Genomic DNA, 19,529 nt, shown 5'->3' on the forward strand with positions numbered 1-19,529 from the left:
CCCCCACCAGCTCTCCTGTCAGTGGGGTAGCGTGAGGCGCTCTGACCGATGCCTACTGGGAGCCAGCAGTGAGAAACAAAAGAAGCAGGAGGAACAGCAGGCTGGCCGTGCATTGCTTTCTCCCTGAGCTCTGGCTCAGACTATGACTGAGAAAGAGAGAGAAAGCTGATTGTTCTGAAGAAAAGGGGGGCTCCATGTCTGATAGCACAGACAGATATTGCTGCATCTGCAAGCCTCGTTGGAAGATTCCAGTGGAAGTCCTGAGGAAGGACACAGTTGGACTCGAGACAGCCGTCCACATGCATGTTCACGAGCTGTCAAGGTTTGCTGATGTGGATGCATCGCTTGTCAAGTTCCAGTCCTGGGTGAGTACTCTTACACTGCAACCCAACACCAATATTTTACGGGGCAGGGGCAGTAAAAAGAAGGATCTTGCATGCTCCATTTACCTTATAAATTGCATGAATGAATGAACTTTCCTCAGTGTCTCGTATTGGCTCATGGTACAACATCCAGCCTTCCTAAACAGCTTAAACAGTTTATACAACTGCACAACTGTTCAGCGCTGCAAAGATTCAATGGTACACAAGGTACTCAGGCTTTATTCCTTCTTGTAGAACTAGTTATTTCCCTCATATTGGCCCGTGATAGAAAACACAGGCTTCTTCAACAGTTGACTTCAGAAGAGGCAGCATCGAAGAAAACTAATAACGTGCAACAATGCTTCACAGATTCAACAGCACACAATTCAGGCTTTAGTCCTTCATGTAGGGCTATTGATTTGCCTTATTGGCTCATAGTAGAAAGCACAGGCTTCTTCAACAGTTTGAAACTGGGTTGAATTCAGAAGAGGCAGCATCAAAGAAAGCTAATGATGTGCAGCAATGTTGCCCACAACTCACATCCGTACTACCTCACATAGTGTCCTTGTTCTTGTAACAATGTTACAGCGTCCACTTCTTTTCTTAGTTATATGCGCATCTCCATGCCTGCTAAAGCTCCTGCCTGGGCATTATGTGGGTTAGCGCCATTGTCCGTGTATCTCCTTTCACTGTATACACTCACATATCGCTGGACATCACAGCCTCATCACCTTACACTCAACTGATAATCGCCTGCATCTCTACAGCCAGCGGCGGCAAGCTCGTCATCACTCAGTGGGATCGCCGATAGTAATGGCACCACAATATGTGTGAATCACATTTAGGCGCTTCATTGGTCTGGAGGGAATTTTCAAGGGTGAATGTTAAACTGTCCACAGCACCGTAAGTGACGAGATGTCTCTTCATAAGATCAGTTATGGTGCCACAGCGTGCCATTGTTTTCATGGGGCTTGTTAAAGAAGGCCTTGAGATGCCTACAGAAGCTTTAGGGACATGTGTCACCTCTGGAGAGTTGAAGAACAGGCACTTAGGCTAGGGTTGGGTGTCCTGTTTATTGCCGGAAGGTCACAGTGCCGTTTGAACTCTAGGATTGTGTTACAGTGAGCAGAAGATGCTTGTAAGATGATGAGGTATGCGATTTTCGGAGGTACCTAGGTGCAAACAGGGTTAAGAAGTGTATAAGGCATGAATCAGTGCTGCGCTTTTCAGTCTGCTTTTTCAATCTCTGTGAGATTCTACAAAGTGCAAGTTGAAGTGGCTTTATTGACTGTAATTTTAGAGTGAAAGGAGAACAGTTGTATGCTCCATAAATCATCTTGTAGGGGAAATTACTGTCTGGACCTTTGCTTCTGGCGACACATAGATGGTACAATCACTCATATTGGCCTGCATCAGATGAATGCCTTGAAGGTTTCACTGAATGCCTACTTTTTTTTCCTTCTAATGCACTTACTCAGGTTCACATATTCTCTTTTTAGTTGCACTATGCTGTGCTCAAAGGTAATGATGTTAGCCTGTGACCCTGCTGTATCATTAAAAGAATCAAGAAGCTCTGAGCTGAAAAAGCATGAATCTTCAAAAGACGAGAGGGGTAAAATGAGGAAGCAGTTCTTGGAGAAAATAGCTTATATTTTGCATTTCTACAGCTCTAACAAACATGGTTTCACATCATTTTCTTTTGCACCTACTTATGTTTTGTAGGATATTACATATTAACTAATATAGCATGGCTTATGTGAGCAGTCAGAACAGTCCCTAAGATGCTGATTACTGCACACTGGATGTCATCTTCAGAAATTCATGTAAACAGTCTTTGTGCTGAAATCAAATCCACATCCCTAAACAGTGTGAGCTCACCATTGAGCCCTGCTCTCGCAGTGGTCTTTCAGTCCTCGTGGACACCAGCCGAATGATCCTAATTCACTCGGACAGGGTGGAAAAGTGGGACTGCTGTAATTCTCTGAGCAGGGGGCTCTTTCAGTCTGCCTGCCCGCCACTGCTCTAGCACGCTGTAGATAAACGTGACTGTGAGTGTTTATGCTCTTATCAATTTCTCCTTCTCATGTTTGATGGGTTCCCCAGACTTCTAAATTGTGAACCAACAGTGGTTGTGGAGATTAGAGAGTGAGCTAGGGGTCCTCAGTCCTCTTTCAACTCATAGGTTTTTAATGTGGTTATTGAGCCATTTTTGGATGCATGTTTTGGATTCTTGTTATCTTCCTCTCTAACTGTCCTCCTCACTGTGCGTGGGGGAAAATACACTTGACCTCTTTCAAACAGCTTCACAGCTTCACTCTGGTTGTTCTAAATTTCTTAATTATTGACCTTACAATTGACATGGACATTTTCAGGCATGTTGTTTTTTTTTTATAGCCATTGCTTGATTTATAAAGGTCATCACACTTTTATCTCTCTTTCATGTGTGTAAAAGCAAACATCTTCAAAATATAGCTTTGTGTTTACCACATATTTGCAGCAAACCAAAAGTTTGTAACATTGGGTTTTTATGCTACCGCCTGTGTTAAACTGTTCTTTTTTGTGCTTTGTAAACTATTTATCAGTTGTTTTCAGATATCGTTTAAGGTAAATTAGATCATGTAAGTACTGAAGAACTGCTGCTAAAAAACATCATCTCTGGAATTACAACTCTCTGTAATAGTAGGAAAAAGAGCCCACACTGACAAAACACAGTCTAATGTATACAGTCAAAATGATCACTAGGGACTTTCATGGTAGAAGTATACAGATGAGGCAAGTTGGCTGCTTGATACCCATTGCTAAAACAACAGCTGACTCGCTGGAATAGCGAAAAAAAAAGAGATGGCTCATGGAAACGAAACACAATCTAATGTACACACTCAAAATGACCACTAATGGCTGTATGAGGTAGAAATACTTTTTTGTTCTTTGTAATATTGATCTCATAATGTCTAAGTCAGAGAACAGTACCCAGTGTGTGAAATCTTCCCTGGTATTTGTGGAGTCTCAAGTTGGTTGGCTACTCTAGTGTTGGCCGGCTGTTAACAGTCACCTTAGCGGTGCTGGTGCTAGCTTCCATGGCACCATAATGTTTGGTTCAATGAATGTTCTTTTAGAAAGGCCCTTTTCTAGTTTGGAAATGTGCTCTTCCACACTTTAACTAGGACTTTACACATCTCCTACACACGTCTTTGGTTTGAGAAATGAGCAACAGTTCACTCTTCCCACCAATCTCTTGGGAAATTGGGCAATTTTCAGAGTTACAAATATAATGTAGCGTATCGTAATGTTTTTCACAGGTACTCCGACCATAGCTACAGCCGCTAGGCTAAGAAGGACCTAGAGGGAACCAGTTTTCTACAGTGCCACCCTGAGGCAGATCTATAGTTAGTTAAGAATATTAAAGACAGAAGTTCAGTGATTGTAGGTGAGTTTTTCCACTGAATTTGTGTTTGAGTATCTATTTTTCCCTAATGGACAGCATAACGTCAGTACGTTGAAGAGGTTAATTAGGGGCCCTGCCCTCAGGATCCCTGTATTTCACACCTTGTCAGTACCTATGGTTATATATCAGCCAAATTTTAAACATACTAAATGACCGTTTTGGCCTTCCTAGTGTTTAAAAAGTGAAAAATAAGTGGGAACATGCTTCAGTTACGTTTTGTTCATAAGATATTGAGCTAATTAACTAAAAAGACATTTTTTATGATCATTTTTACCCAACTTTTTGTGCCAAGGATGCCAATAATTGTGGAGCTGACTGCATTTTTGCTTCTCTAGCTGTCTCTTGCAGACTCGAATTTGCCATCCTTGGCCACAGTACTTTCCTAATGCCTCTGCAGAGGCTCAGGTTGCATGTCTTTCCCAGCTCTTTAATTTATGTAATTGGATTAACAACATACTCATCAAACCAGCCCAAAGCCATTTGTCCTCCTCTGCCGTTATGTGATTGATTTGATGGGATAGGTATTTGATTACCTATTCCTGCCTTTTCCCTCCCATTAATTGTCAGCAGGTGGTGATTCATTAATTTTTTAAATGCATGTTCAAAATAGCCCCTCAGCACTGGAAATTCACCTCTTGGCTCCCTCCAGGTTACACAAGGGCTGGATATCTTGCGTAAGACGTAATTGATTGCTCAGTCCTATCTGATTGAGATGTTGGCATTGTGTCGATTAATCATGATGCCATGGTCTTTACACAGCTGCTCATAACAGATTGGAAATCTGGCCGAGGCAGTCAAGGTCTGGACGCTGAGTTGCTCTCAAGACGAGCCCTGACCTATCAAGGCGCCATATCATCAGACCTATCATCAAGGGCTGATAGAGGTAGTCTGTCAAAGTGCAATGACTGGGCTGTGAAAACTGTGATGGAAAATGAATGATAGAGCCATGTCTCCCATACATTCATTCTCTCCCCACACTGTGTGCCCTAATACCAATTTAAAAGGCCTCTATCTTGCCTCTTTTCTGCATTACAAAGTCATGACTCATCTCATTGACTCTTTTTACAAGGCCGATCTACGGGCAGAAAAAAAGCAGACAAGGCAATTTAGCCGGGTGTCACGTAAATTAATAATTCATCTCTCCTCATGGGAGGGCAGTACATTGAGCTAACGATGGAAAGAGTTGTGTTTTTCCCCTCATTAGCCAAGCCTGATGCAGTCAATTGTCTAGCAAGTAGCAATAGAAATATTCCAGAAAGTTCTTTAATCTAATTTGGTTCAGGAGTCTGTGTCCTAGATTTGAAACTGACTGATTTTAACATCTTCCGCAATAGTTAAAGTGACTGAGTGCGATGTTAGTCATGAAAACACTGCCTGCTCCCCACGGACGAATTTAATTGTTAATATGCCTCTGCCGTGCCTTACTCTACAATATGGCGACAGATGGTGCGTGAGATCAATCTAAACAGACTCCTTCCTGCATCCTCTCCCCTGAGGTATCTGTCAAAAAGGCCTAGATCATTTAATCAGATGGACTTAGTAATGATGCTCGGCTTCCAACCACGGTGGAATCGCAAGGGAGAGACTTGCTACTATGTGTCAAGATGCTTATGTTGATGGATCCAAGATTGAGGTCACATCTAGAAAAATGACACAGGATCTGTTGTATATTGGAATCTGACAATCGTAGAATAAGCCAAGTAAGTTTGAAGGGGTTTTGCTTTGTCTGTGTTGCAGTGAGAAATGTGGGGATGGAAAAACCAAAGGTAAGGCTACCTATATGGGCACTAGGGGTGTAGCGATACACATATTGCACTATACATTATGTATTGTTGTTTTTGCATCACAATATTATACATTTTTTGATACAGAATGTGAAACATAAGGATCCAGGCATTTAAGTCAGATACAAAACAGATTAGCACTCAGCAGAGCAAGGACGAAAAAGCTTCAGTAGTTCTTTATTTGAAAGGTAAACCATAAACAAGCAAAAGAGGAAAAATAGTGATTGAACTTTGGTGTTGGCAAAGACTTTCGAGAGCACCTTTTGGGACACATCTTTTGGAAATTCAAAGGGAAAAGACCATCATTCTTGGAAGAATTTAAGGTAAACAAGAAAGAAGATGACAGGTTACAAGATTCAGAAGCCTAAAGACCCAAAAAGAAAACAGGGTATTTTGGAGAAACACTCTCCATATGCTTGCCAAAGGTTGAAATACACTTGACAGTGCATAATTTCCCTTTTATAATTCCTACAGTAGTCCTAAAAAGACTGTGGTTCTTGTTGAAAGAAAAACCGGCACAAGTCATTTTCTCAGAAGAACAAAGGTTCAAGATCTGCACTTTTTTAGGACCACCTGTACACCTGCTCATTCATGCAGTTATCTAATCGGCCAATCGTATAGCAGCAGCGCTGTGCATAAAATCATACATATATTTGTTACTTGAGAATGATGCTTTAGGACGTGGTATGAATTGAACAAATGCCAAATGCAGTGTCATTTACACCTTACAACATCTTTTGTTGTCTTGCAATTAGTGGAATAAGCTGTTCATAATAATTATATTAATTATAAATATGTGTTTGGATGCTTTTGCTTGTATTATGAAGCCCTTATGTTCAGTGCTGTACAAAAGTCAGAGACCAGCCAAAACAGCCATTAAGTACACATTATTCATTTTTCAGGAGATATTTCTGAGCAGATTAGACCAAAACTCTCACCATTAGATAAACAACATTGGAGCTCTTTGAGAGATCTGAGAAACTCAAGCTTCACTCTTGCTTCAGATCTGAACAAATCCAGATCTTTCTGTCCATCCTTCCACTGTGAGAAGTCAACTCAGCACTATGAGTCTGAAAGGATGTGTGGCTGTTCAAGAAACCATAAAAATAAATAAAAAAGAGGAATATTCGCAAATCAAACAAAGAAACTGCTGCTATTCTCAGGACAATGGACTAACCACTCCAGAGTCCAGACCACAGCATCGCTGAATGTGTTTGAGATCCCTTACATCACAGGAAGCAGAATATTTAACAAGCTTCCAAGACTGAACTGAGGAGGTAGGGATAAAAGACCCCTGCAGATTTCTTAGAAAAACTGAAAGTAAGTCTCCTGAAGAGAATGGAAGCTGTAAAAAACCAAAAGTGGACACACTAAATATATTTGTTATGTTTAGTTGCTGAGGCCTCTGAGTAATTTTCTGTTAAATATACAGTTCTGTGCAATAGGGACACTATATACAGTGTCATTAGAATAGATGCAAATAAGCATAAATACAGTAAACAAGAATTTCTTATTTTGAGAAAAGTAGTTATCTTGTGAGCTACTTAGAAGAACAAAGTTTGGTTCCAGATGTCTCCTTAACACCCCCAGCCATCGCATGGGTTTGTTTAATTCCATCTCCAGCACACTTAATTAAGCTTAATGAAGGATTAATTGGCCAAACCAGATAGATATAGGAAGATAACTACAAATGATACTGGGCTACCATGAGGAGAGGTTAATGCTTAAGCGAACACATTGACGTACATAAAACAGTACTTTTTGTATAAAAATTATTTGTATTTATTCTAATATTAGTGTTTATGAGCAAATAAATGCTTACTTTTTCTTGTAGCTTTCCCAGGTGCCTGTAACATTTGCACAGTACTGCATGTGTTCTGGTTTTGTCTGACCATTTTGGCTAGAAATTAAATAAATGAAGGGTGTTTTCCTGCACTTACAGTATTGTGGGTTGCCTTCAAAAACAGTTTTGCCAAACCAAGAGATACAAAAAATTTAAATGTGCTGTGATAGACAGCAGTGGAAGTGCTTTATGTTCTGGAGGGGTTGAAAAGCCACCATACTTTGCTAGGCAAGGAACTAAGCCACACTCGATGCTCCTTGTCCTGCAGGGCCACCCCAAAGGCCATATCATTACCTCAATGACAATATATCCATCTCGGGAGGCTGAGGACGCATGGACTGCCCTGACAGAACCATGGCTATTTGGGATGTGCCATGAATTTCTCATGCACATCAAAACAGACATGCAGCATGCTCGGTCATCTCCAGGCTGTCACCCCTGCGTGACTAAATTATTCACTTTCCCCAAGAAAGAAATTCTTGTGGTGGTCCCAGAACCACTGAATGAGGCAGTTTTATAGCTGCAGATGATCAACGTTCATCTAAATTCGACCTTTCTATCCCCCCTTGTGTTGTCTCTCCCACTGTTTCTGTCTCCTCTCAGCCTGTCACGCTAGTTCACCTTGACTCCGTCACCCTCTGAGGAATGCTCTGTCGTCCTGAACCAAACGTTCCAGCCGAGGCAGCGAGGCATCCTGGCTTTGCTTTGTCTGCTCTTTGTCAAGTAGGGGTATTCATTGCATTGTTGTTCATGGTTTGGGCTTGATCAGGGGATGTTTATGAATATATTCAGCACAATGCATTACGTAAGCTCCAGTAAGTACAGTGATGCCAGGGACAGAGTCTTTTTTTGTTGTGTAATGCCAATTATGCCAAACCTCTGCTACTCGGAGCTTGGATTTCAGTTTCTGTGAGCCACTTTGCAGCCACAGACCTTACGAAATGCTGTGGAGGTGTATCGAGAGAGTGACGCATTCAATGTTCATCTCTGACATGGGGTCAGAAGCCTTTCACTTGATGATTCTTGAATTTTGCAGCCAGCACACAGGGTCAAGAAGGGCTGTTGGAAGTCATAGGACTTAGTGAAAAAGCGCTGAGCACTCAATATTTCCTCTACTCCTTTCTTATCCCTCTCTCTTTGTTTTCTTCCTGCTCTCTTCCTTTCTCTCTCCTCAGCCCTCCCTCTGTCTGCTCTTAAGCCTGTCTCACAGAGGCCTTAGGATTGTCAGTCATTTGTGGGGGCTCAGTGCTAAGTCCCCTCAGATTCTTAGGCTTCGTCCCCAGTCTGTCCGCAATTGGATTTCTACCTTGACAGCCCAAAAACAGGTCCTAGCAAAGAGGGAAACGAGAGCACCTGTCAAACTCTCATCCAATCATGCCGCCTTCATCCAAGAGGCCTTGGATTCAGCAAATCCTCTTCTGTCTCGCACTGTCTTTCCTACAATCCTAAAACATTTTGCACTCTTCTTCTCTCATTCTGTCCCTCGCTCAATAATAAAGTATAACACATTTTTAAGGCCTTAGAATTGAACGTTGTTCAGATTAAAGACTTTAGGACTGATATATTTTCTGACAGAACAGCCAAAGGGGAGAAAACAGTTGTGTTTTGCTGTGTAGGGTCATCTTAGTCCAAACCATAAGGACATCTATTCCAGTTTGTGAACAGCATAAGGCATCTCATGATGTGCGGTTCTGTGTTTGAGAGCCCTAGAGTTGTTTTGGGAGGCAGGGGATTAAACAGTAGCTTTAAAGTAATTCTCTCAAAGCCCAAACCCTGTTATACAGCAGCCTTTAAAAAATAAATAAATACATAAAATTAAGATCTGAGTTTCTAAAGATGGTGAACAACAATGAAGCACATGAAATTTGTTTCTCTATTTACACTTTCAACTGTCTCTGCTTTCTTATAAGTCCTATATCATGGAAAAACTATTTGTCCTCACTTTTTATTGAATAAGAGTTTAATGTAATAAATAAATAAAGTTTGAAAGTGTGATGGTCACTCCCCAGACCATAAACAGAAACTATACTGCTATACTGCACATTTTAAATTCATAGTTTCAGTGATGTCATGAAAAATCTGTCTATTTAGTCTACAGAAGTTTGGCCACGCCCACTTATGTTGAAGTTGTAAGGAGTGTTTAGGCCTGAACAGCTTTTTGAACAAAGCACACTATAAGGCAGCCAGTCTCCACAGAGGTTATTTGCATATATCACAGTAATACAAAAACAACATGTTTAATTCTATTTAATAAATAGGTTGGAAAATGGTAAAAGTTTCCATTACAGTAAAAATGTAAAAAACATAAACCCAAACAAACATTATTAGTTAAACTCATGGGGAAAAAATACAAAATATAGGATATGAGCCCTTTAAATATTTCCATGTCTTTAAGTAAAATATCCTACTTTTCACTCTACTACTTTCTTTAGCTTGGGGTGGTACTTGTTACTGTGAAGGGAGAGAAAACTGTTTTTATTTATGCAACACATACATCATTGCTGTGCCTGTTTTTCTGCTGTGTTTGACTTGTTTGCTGGGAAGGAGATCATTCATTAGAAGCAGTGCTGACTTATTTAATGCCATTTGTGTAATAAGGAACGTTTGCCTATTTGCAAAGGAGTGATTTGGCAGAAAATTGAGTTTACACAACTTTCCACTTAGCCCAGACGTAGATGATCGCCCAAGATATGTGGGTGCCCAAATTTAGCTTCTTTAGATTAGCGCTGGAGCTACTAACGATGCTAACAAACACTAGAAGTCAATAGTCACCCAAATCCTTTTTATAAATTTGTCCTCAAAAATTCTCTCAGCCCACTCAAACCACATCTAGATCTTTAGACTTTTCGGCACAACACCCATGCAACCTTAATGAAGACCTGGATGTAGTTTGAGAGGAGTTTTGGGGGATTGTAGTCATGGAAAAGGTTTGGGTGACTATTGACCTCTGGTGTTTGTTAGCATCTTTAGCATTGCAGGACCAGCTTAAAACTACAGAAGCAGCATTTCAGCACCAAACATGTCTTGGCTGATCAACTACATCTGGGATATGGCAAGACAAGGCAAGTTAAATTAAATAGGACCTTTCATAGACTGCTGTCATTTAACGTGCTTTACAAATAAGAAAATACAGAGTCAATGGAAAATTGTGTATATTCATTTTTTTAATGTCTGCCCATGCACAGCCTTCCTTAATAGAAATTGCTCATTAACATAATAATACATACAACTATAATAATTTACTGTACTTTTTTCATTTGATATTTAAGTACATTTAAATTTTAAAACTATATTAACGCTAATAGGAATATAAATATAGGACCTCTACTTTTATTTGAGTAATGTTTTTCCCATAGTATTTCTGCTTTGACTCCAGTACAGGATTTGTGTACGGTATCCGCCACTGGCTTTTATTTAACGTTTTGTGTTACTGTTTAGCCAGCTGCAGTTCAGACCCATTTTTTTGGAGACACTGTGATGATGTGCCAGTTGTCCCCAATGGCCTTCTGTTGTCTTGTCTGTGTACAGATTATCGCTGGTTGTAGGTAGGAGTAGAAGCTGGCAATGTGCCACAGGATTAGGAGACCCCTCTGAACTAGGCCAGGCCCCACATCCAGCTCTGAAATAGGGATGCTGATGTCACAGAACGTGGCCAGTGTCATATGTTAATCCATTTCTTTTACACAGTCACGTGTGTCATTTCACTGACTGGAAATGCAGATTGCTGACTGACACTACGGATGGAAGGAAATGCATGTAGTCCTTCATTTTCCTCTTCTTAAAAATGTGATTACAGTGTATCTCAGCTCTCCCTTTTATTATCATGCAATGAGAGCAAAATTGCTTCTAATTTTTGAAGGCTGCAGATGCATTACATGGTACTGTGCCAATGGTTCATGGCTGGTGAGTACGGCAGTGAAATTAGCAGATGCGGCCTTCTGCATGGTAGCCAGTTTAAGCAATCAGATTGGAGAGCTATTTATCTCCTTACTGGCATTCTGTTAGCTTTAAAAAGATCTACCTCTATCTTCTCAGTCTGAACTACAATTTAGAGCAACCATTTAGTTACTCTGTGGTCTCATGAGGGACATATCTGCTAGCATGATGTGTAGGGTGCCCTGTGTTTTTCCTGTAACCCAAGCTTGGGTGTATAGGGTCTTCAGGGTCTAATTTTTCAGCCTGAGGCGAGGGGCCCTCTTTGACTCACGCCACCCAAACCCAATTTAACAGGGTCAGCAATCTGACACACCTGTTAGAGGGAGGTCAGCTGTGACTTGGTGATAAGTAGCTGTTACTCTGTTGTCAAATATATACTGAAGCTGACCTATATGTTCATATGTATATATATATGGTAAATCCTTTGTTGTAACTTGATCAGAAAAGCTTTGGTTGCTATAGTTTGTGAGGTTGGAGGGTTCTTTTTCCAGGTGGTGCACTCTGGGAAGGACAAAAACAGTTGCCAAGGAGAAATTTATTTTAAAAACTTCTATTCAGTTCAGAGAGTTTTTGTGATGATTCCCTAGAGAAATATGTGTGTGGGTCACACTTTGCTCCCTGGGTAAAAGATGCTAGGGGTAAAAAACCAGGTACTTCAGGCCTGCTCTACACAAACTGGAACAGTTCCTACATCAGAGCAAGTCATACATGGATGTGCATGGGAACTTGACTACTTGGCTAAAGCGCAAGCATTTGAATACTGAAATCACTATTGAGATATTTGTTCTGCATTTGTTCTGTATCATGGAACTTCATAGAGAAAATGTGTAGACCAACAATTCAGAAAAGATTAACTTTGTTCAGGGCGGTTAAGGCTTACAGTTGAAGTATTTAAGATATATTAAGTATATTATACATTGCCACAATGAAACTGAGTGCCTTAGAGTGAACGCATGGGCAAGGATAATCGAGACAGCAGTGGTAGTGTGGCTGTAACTAGGCTAAATCAAGGCTCTTATAGGAAAGTCTGTCCATATTGCCAACGCCACCCAGCAGTTATTTCCAGGGATAAAAGACCAGGCTCCTATAATTTTGAGTGAGAAGTGACCTGTCAACCTACACTGTAAAAAAATTAAACGTAGAATTAGCTGTTTATACCTGAAACAAATAAAATAAGTAAATAAACAAATAAATAAAAATAAGCAAAACTTGAAACATTGTATTAAGAAAAATTAAGTCAGTAAGTTTGCTGCTAAAGATCAAGCTCTGTGTTTGTACTGCGTATGCACCGCAAGGGGTTCGGCCAGAACGCAAAAAGGATGCAGGTGTTTTGTTTGCCTTGGCTTGAAATTTCAACTTGGCTCAAAACTAAAGAAAGTAACTAGTCCATAAAATGTTTAAAAGTTGAAGCCAACAAATGAGTGAGAGGAAAAAAGCGATTAGCCTCACGGAGCTGAGTTAATAGTTGTGTTATAAGGTGTTAGCTTAGCTGTCCTAGCTAGGTTAACTAATTTAGCTAACTTTGCTCTTCAGCATTTGCTGTATGATTTAAGGTAATGCTGCTCACACCGATTATTTGTTCTGTTGATTATGTTGATCTGTTTGTCAGTGCCGAATAAGATGCTGCTAACTCGGTTCAATCATGAATGTTTTCCATGGTAGGCTAAGCTAGTACTACTAACTGTTAGTTAACTAAAATTACATGCCGAGTTCATTGTCTCAGCACTTAAACAATGAATATAGCTGTTTTCTGCATCAAAATTTGTTTTCACCATAAAAGTCAACACTGAACATGATGTGAAAAAATTACATGAAAATACAAGATATTCAAATTCGAATTTCAAATTTTTGGAATTTGACCAAATTGTTTAAAAAGACTGTTAAGAAAAGAGGAGCAGAACATCTATCCGTTTGGTGCACTTGAATTCTAAATTGGGCTCTGAGTTTATACAACTTGTAACAGTAAGTCGTCAACCTAAATTAACAAGTATTAAGGACAGTAAATGTTATTTGCTGCAACACATTTAAATGAGTTTGGTGCACTTCACTTACACTTGTAAGTCTGTGAAAAAGAAGTTCTGCTTTCTTAAAAAACTGATTGCAGAATGCTGACTTATTTTTTAATGACTTTTTTGATTGATGTTGCCTCAGATTTTTTACAGTGTAGAGCCACATTAACATTTCAAAGACATATTTGAAATCACAGGCAAAGTCTGACAAAAATCACATAAATATTTTATAGTGTTCAGCTCAAATAACGCAAAAAATGTGTTTTTCAGCTTTTTCTGGCTACTGTGCTTGTGCATATTTCCACAACGAGGCTCGAAAACAGTTAAAAACAATTAAAAGATATTTCATTGTTTACCTCAACAAACGTTTTAGCATTTCATTCTCTGAAGAGAACAACTTACTGTAGAACAAATCATCAAAAATCATAACCATCTACAACTTGTAAACAGAATCACATGAGGGGCCTGAAGACGCACTCAGAGACCAAAATTTGACTGAGAACAGGTGATTTTATTTAGGAGTGAGGGGGAGAAGAGGTGGGAAATAAAAAAAAAGAAAAAATGATATGTAGCCTCAGAACAGCTGGAGACTTTGATGCCGGGAGACGGAGGCTAGAGGAAAGACAGTGGCTTGGCTCGGGTTTGGGTGGCAGTCAGTCTGTATCCATCTCAGAAAAGAAAGAGAAGATGCATCATTATGGTCAGTCTCTGAGCTACTCACCCAAGTGAGCATTGGTGCGCCATTTTATGCCTCCGTCTGCTGGTGTTCAGCTGTGGCCTATCAGTGACTGCCAGTCGTGCATGGCTGGATCTCTCTGTCCTTCATTGGCACATGCTGGCTTTGTCCACAACAATGGTGCTAAAGCAGGATGTGTGGCAGCAGCTTGGAGAGTGAGTGGGGACTCTGGGGTGGCTCAGACCTGCATTTCCAGAGGCGGCAACCTAGTATATCACCACGTACTGCACTGGTTATCTCTAGTGTTAGCTCACTAGCTCATCAAGGCTGTCAAACACAGTGGCCTAAAGATTTCATTTGGCTGATTTTGAAAAAGATAACACCAGTTTGCAGTGTTTGTGGATTATGAAACATTAATGTCAAGCCAAAAATAGACATTTTTCTTCCTTTTGGAAGAAAATCCAATCATTAACTCATACAGATACACACACACACGTTTTCTAAGCAGTTTATCCTTGGTGGCAGGGGGTGCTGGAGCCTATCCCGGCGCTCATTGGGCAGAAGGCAGGAAACACCCTGGACAGGTGGCCAGTCCATCACAGGGCAGACACACAGACATACACAGGGCCAATTTAGCATCTCCAATCCACCTGAATGCAAGTCTTTGGACTGTGGGAGGAAACCTACACAGACATGGGGAGAACATACAAACTCCACACAGAGAGGAGAGTCATCCGGCCGGGGAATCGAACCCAGACCTACTGTGCCTCCATGCCACCCTCATACAGATATTCAAATATTAGAATTAGTCAGAATGCACATCCTTTATTATATACTTTTGAAAAACTTTTCTGTTGATAAATTCTCTAAAATATTCTTAGGTGTACTCCATGGGCACAGTGACCCACCCAACCATCCACAATTGGCCTAAAGTAACCACATCTTTAAACACTAGTTGTCACATAATTGCCGTTTTTAGTGTACAAACCCGTGTTCATGGAAGACAAACTAAGGAGACTGAGGATAACTTTCAATCTTCAAGGACACAAGTCTTCATTAGCAACCCTAATAGATGTATTAAATAACAGAGGCTCCTGGTCACTTAAGAAGTTCTACTCCAGTCTCTTGGGTTACTCACAGTTTGTCTCACCACTGACAGTCTTATCTTGGATTTAGTGGACAGAGGATCAAATGTTGTTAGCGGCTCTGACCTCACAGTCATGTTCCTCACTGCATAGCATGCACTCAAGTTTCATCAATCCATGTTTCCAATATATCAGTGAGCAAAAGTTAGCCAATGAGGTCTCCACAGTGTGACCGCAGTTCAGATAGATGTCCTTACGGATCTTAGATCGACATTCGTGCTCATCCTTGAGTGACACACATTCACTAAAATGAACACAATCACAGTAGATTTGTCATCTCCAGCTGCAATCAGAGGTGTCTGGTTTTCACCAGCAAAGCAGGCTTAACTATGATGTGCCATGCAATGAGAATTAAACTTCCGTGAGTGGATAATTGGCAATTGAGAAAAAGGGGAAAATAAGGAAGAAGATAAGAGTATTAGAATCCAGTCAGCAGGGAACAACTCGGCTCGGGCTCTCATGGCTGCTTGATGACTCTAGTTAATAGTGTTTAATTGCTCTTGCTGATCTGTAAGCAGCATGAGCCCTGATTAAAAGGACTGAAAGATACTCAACGAAGGCACCGAGTGAGATACCAAGAGCTGGAGCTGTGAGCGTAGCTGTTGCTGCATTCAGAGACGGAGCAGATCTCAAAGCGGTTTCACTGGGGAGTGCATTGAGCCTTTGTTGCTCAACTGTTGTAAAGCAGGCTATGTGTGGATCATTAATCCAGAGAAAGGAAGACTCTGATTTTCATGATTATAGGGCTGAGTAGTGCAGATTAGCTCACAATACCAAACTTAATCACAATACGCATTATGATTCAATACATCACAAAATCTCATTAGATTAAGATTGTCTGCTGATTGTATGTCCACCACTGTGTAAAGCTCTTCCTCAAATGGCAGACTAAGCCATGCAGTTCTCCTTTAAGACTGCATGTAGGTGACATGATCAACGTGTGGATGTAGAGGGCAGGAGTCTTCAATTGCTCTAGGTTTTAAAGCATGTGTTTGGAACAGATTTATTTTTTTAACGAGCTAATTTACTTATCTACAGTGGCACAATTCAGATTACAAGCATAATGTAGGTCAATTACAAGTTAAATTGATAAACAAATGCATTTTAATTCACATCAGAATATCTTGTTCTCTGCTGCGATGCAGTCCTCAATGAAGGCCACAATAAGGGCTCCCAGAGGGGGCTTTAGAGCATCCCTCAAAGTACCAAAATGAAAAATGGTGCGCCTTACGGTTTTGTGGTCCTCGTAGGCATTTGCGAATAAAGTGCACCAAATGAGGCAGGACTAATGTGTAGCAAATGGCAAGAAGCTTTAGAATGGGGTCTCGAACTATCAGCCAGCTTCATATGGTCCTTTAAATATTTACAGTTTATCCTCAAAATTTATCGTCAAAAATTCCTTTATCCTCAAAAACATTATTTAGTAGATTTGTTTTACTCACAAGACACTTTGGCTGGTTAGCCAGCATAAGCTATATGGACCATTCTACCAAATTAGCAAACTGTCCCACAGTTTAAAAAACACAATTAAGTAGAATTAAGTAGAATACCTTAGATATTTACAAGAATTATGTTATGATCTATTTAAACCCTAGGAATTCAGAGAGATAGTAATAAGTTAAATATATACAAAAATTACCATTTATAGGGTATTTTCTGTCTGGAGTTGTATGTCCCAAACCCTAACCCCTAAATTTTAAATTGTGAAAATAATACTTTGTATTTTTTATTTTTGCTTTTAAAAAGATCTTTTTGATTCCTTTTAAAAGGAAGTTGAAATATTTAGATTAATAATGACTCTTTTTTTTTAATTAAAAAAAAACATTATTCAAAGAATGCTGTTCTACGTTTTCAAAGTTTGTCCATAGGCAAATCCTTATTTAAGCCACACCCCTGTATTTTTTAACAGGAAGTGAAACTGAGACTGCATCTGGTAGAATGATCCATATCAAAGCCAGTTTAAGAGAAGCCTGGCCACTTAATATTTCTCCTGCTATATCAAAAACATGACTGCAAAATGCCAGAAGGTGCCCACAAGCAAGTTGAAAGATAAAGTTAAAATAGGTTTTAACTATTTGTCCAGAACCTTTGTTTAATTTTGGAAAGTCGTATGTTACTAAAAAAAGGCAAGAAAACGTACCTGTATATTTCTGTTTTTCTACAGCAAAGGAATTTTGGGCAGAAGGACGCTAGCAGTACTGCTACTAATTGCTGATTGGTTGGCAAGCGAAGCAGCTTGTTGGCTGAATTGAGCGGTTTGCGCTCACTGACGTCATAAACGTGCGATGCATTGTTCTATATTAAAAATGTTCAAGCATTTACAAACTATGATTTTGTTCAAATGCCCCATTTTAACCCATTCATTTTGTCCTTGCTTGGGGACAAACACATTCTCATTCAAAAACTTCACTGGCAATAACTTCACTTATGTTCAGCAGGGAATGCCAGTGCTGTTATAATAAGGGTCCCATTAATTCTACTATTAAATGTATGTACTTTATTTAATTCAACAATAAAGTGTTTACTAAATACACTTTGTATTTATGTGACTACTACTGTTAGTAATAATTATTATTATTATTGTTAGCAGTAGCAGTCGCAGTAGTAGTGGCAGTATTGGTGTGTGGTGACAGAAGAATTGCTAACAAACATTGACAAAGATGCACTTAAATACACCAATCAGGCATAACATTATGACCACCTCCTTGTTTCTATGCTCATTGTCCATTTTATCAGTTCTGCTTACCATATAGGTGCACTTTGTAGTTCTACAGTTACAGACTGCTCTGTGAGGGTCTATGGGGGTTCTGACCACTGAAGAACAGGGAAAAAGGGGGCTAACAAAGTATGCAGAGAAACAGATGGGCTACAGTCTGTAATTGTAGAACTACGAAGTGCACCTATATAGTAAGTAGAGCTGATAAAATGGACAATGAGCATACAAGGAGGTGGTCATAATGTTATGCCTGATTGGTGTAAGTGTATATGTTATCTAGTTAGGAAAAAAAGCGACACTTTTTCCCTACATTTTTCAACCACCCCCTCTGGAGAAGAACACCTGGCTAGTGCCCCCCAGGTAATCTGAGTTTAATGTGCTGTATAAGAACTGACTGTAGCAATTGGTATGAATATATAGTCCACCAACCAAAAATAAATCATTATTGATGGAAAATTGGATTCAAAATCATTAAAAACAGAATTACAGTTTAATTGTAATATCGAGTCTACTTGAACATGTCTCAATCTATATGCATTGCCTATGCATGGGATGGAAAGTCAGACTACTTGTGAGTGACTGAGCATGACCTCGCACCCAGCACACATGCCCAGTCTAACGGAACACCATCCTCCCTACTCGACAGTGCCCAGGTGTTTTGAAGTGATGCTTCTTGACAGACTTAGAACGCCAGCCAATGAAGGGTGCATGCCAAGCCTCGGAACCCAGACTGAGGAAGCCATCCTGTCTACACTGCCTGTCCAAGCCATGCTGTGCTCTTTGCTGGAAGGTGTTTTTCCTACCATGTATGTCCTCTAGCTTGTCTCCTACTGTTTTCCTCCTTATCCCAGTAATTACAAGCTATCCCGCTAATTCTGACTGAATCGGTTATGTAACTCAGTCATTCTGTGTTTACATGTAATTGGCCCCAAGAGTCAAACTCCATAATGAATTAGGAAGGAGGATAAGAGGCATCTTGAGACAACCTTGATAGGACTTGTCACAGTTAAGCATTGCATGTCTTTAATGCTTATGCAATGGTTGAAAGGGGTGCTGTAATTGAACTGCTTTTGGTGTTAGAAATGTGCTGTGTAGATTTCGATGGGTCAGTCTGTCAAGGGCCTGAATTGGTTTATGTGTAAAACCAATTCAGTTGCAGACTGTTTAGATGACTACACCATTGTTTTTTACTGGATAAAAAGCACTCATTACAATGCAGTACTGTAACCGTGACATTAAATTAAATTACCATTTTAACTGATTCCCAGGCTACGCTGAGCTCCAGTTTAATTAGGAAGGAAATAGCTTGTGTACTAGTCTTGTAGGGCCAGATGTAATCTTGTAACAAGAACGCGTGTTGGGGACAATTTGTTAAACTGTTATTGCTGGATCAGGGCAAAATCCACCACAAACAAGGGCACGCCCCCTCTAAAACCCACCCCAAATTCCTATAGTCCATGCTGTTTTAATGTCCAGAGTACAGTCGATAACACAAACAAAAAACAATATGCTTGTTGTCCATTGGTCAGTGTTGATGAGCGCACAAAGTTAAGCCCCCTCTAAAATCTGCTCCTCCAATTTAATGTCCAGATTACAACTGATTATAAAAGCAA

General features: G+C 40.1%; 1 protein-coding gene across 1 annotated transcript in view; it reads left to right on the forward strand.

The window, feature by feature from the left end:
- Positions 1–248: 248 nt before the first annotated feature.
- lingo3a (leucine rich repeat and Ig domain containing 3a) overlaps positions 249–19,529 on the forward strand; it is a 33,423-nt gene continuing 14,142 nt past the window's right edge. The window contains exon 1 of the mRNA XM_036586098.1: positions 249–365. The gene's annotated coding sequence lies outside the window, so the exon portion shown is untranslated. The remainder of the gene's footprint in view (positions 366–19,529) is intronic.

This window comes from Colossoma macropomum, unplaced genomic scaffold (genome assembly GCF_904425465.1).
Source record: "Colossoma macropomum unplaced genomic scaffold, Colossoma_macropomum, whole genome shotgun sequence".
NCBI lineage: Eukaryota > Metazoa > Chordata > Actinopteri > Characiformes > Serrasalmidae > Colossoma > Colossoma macropomum.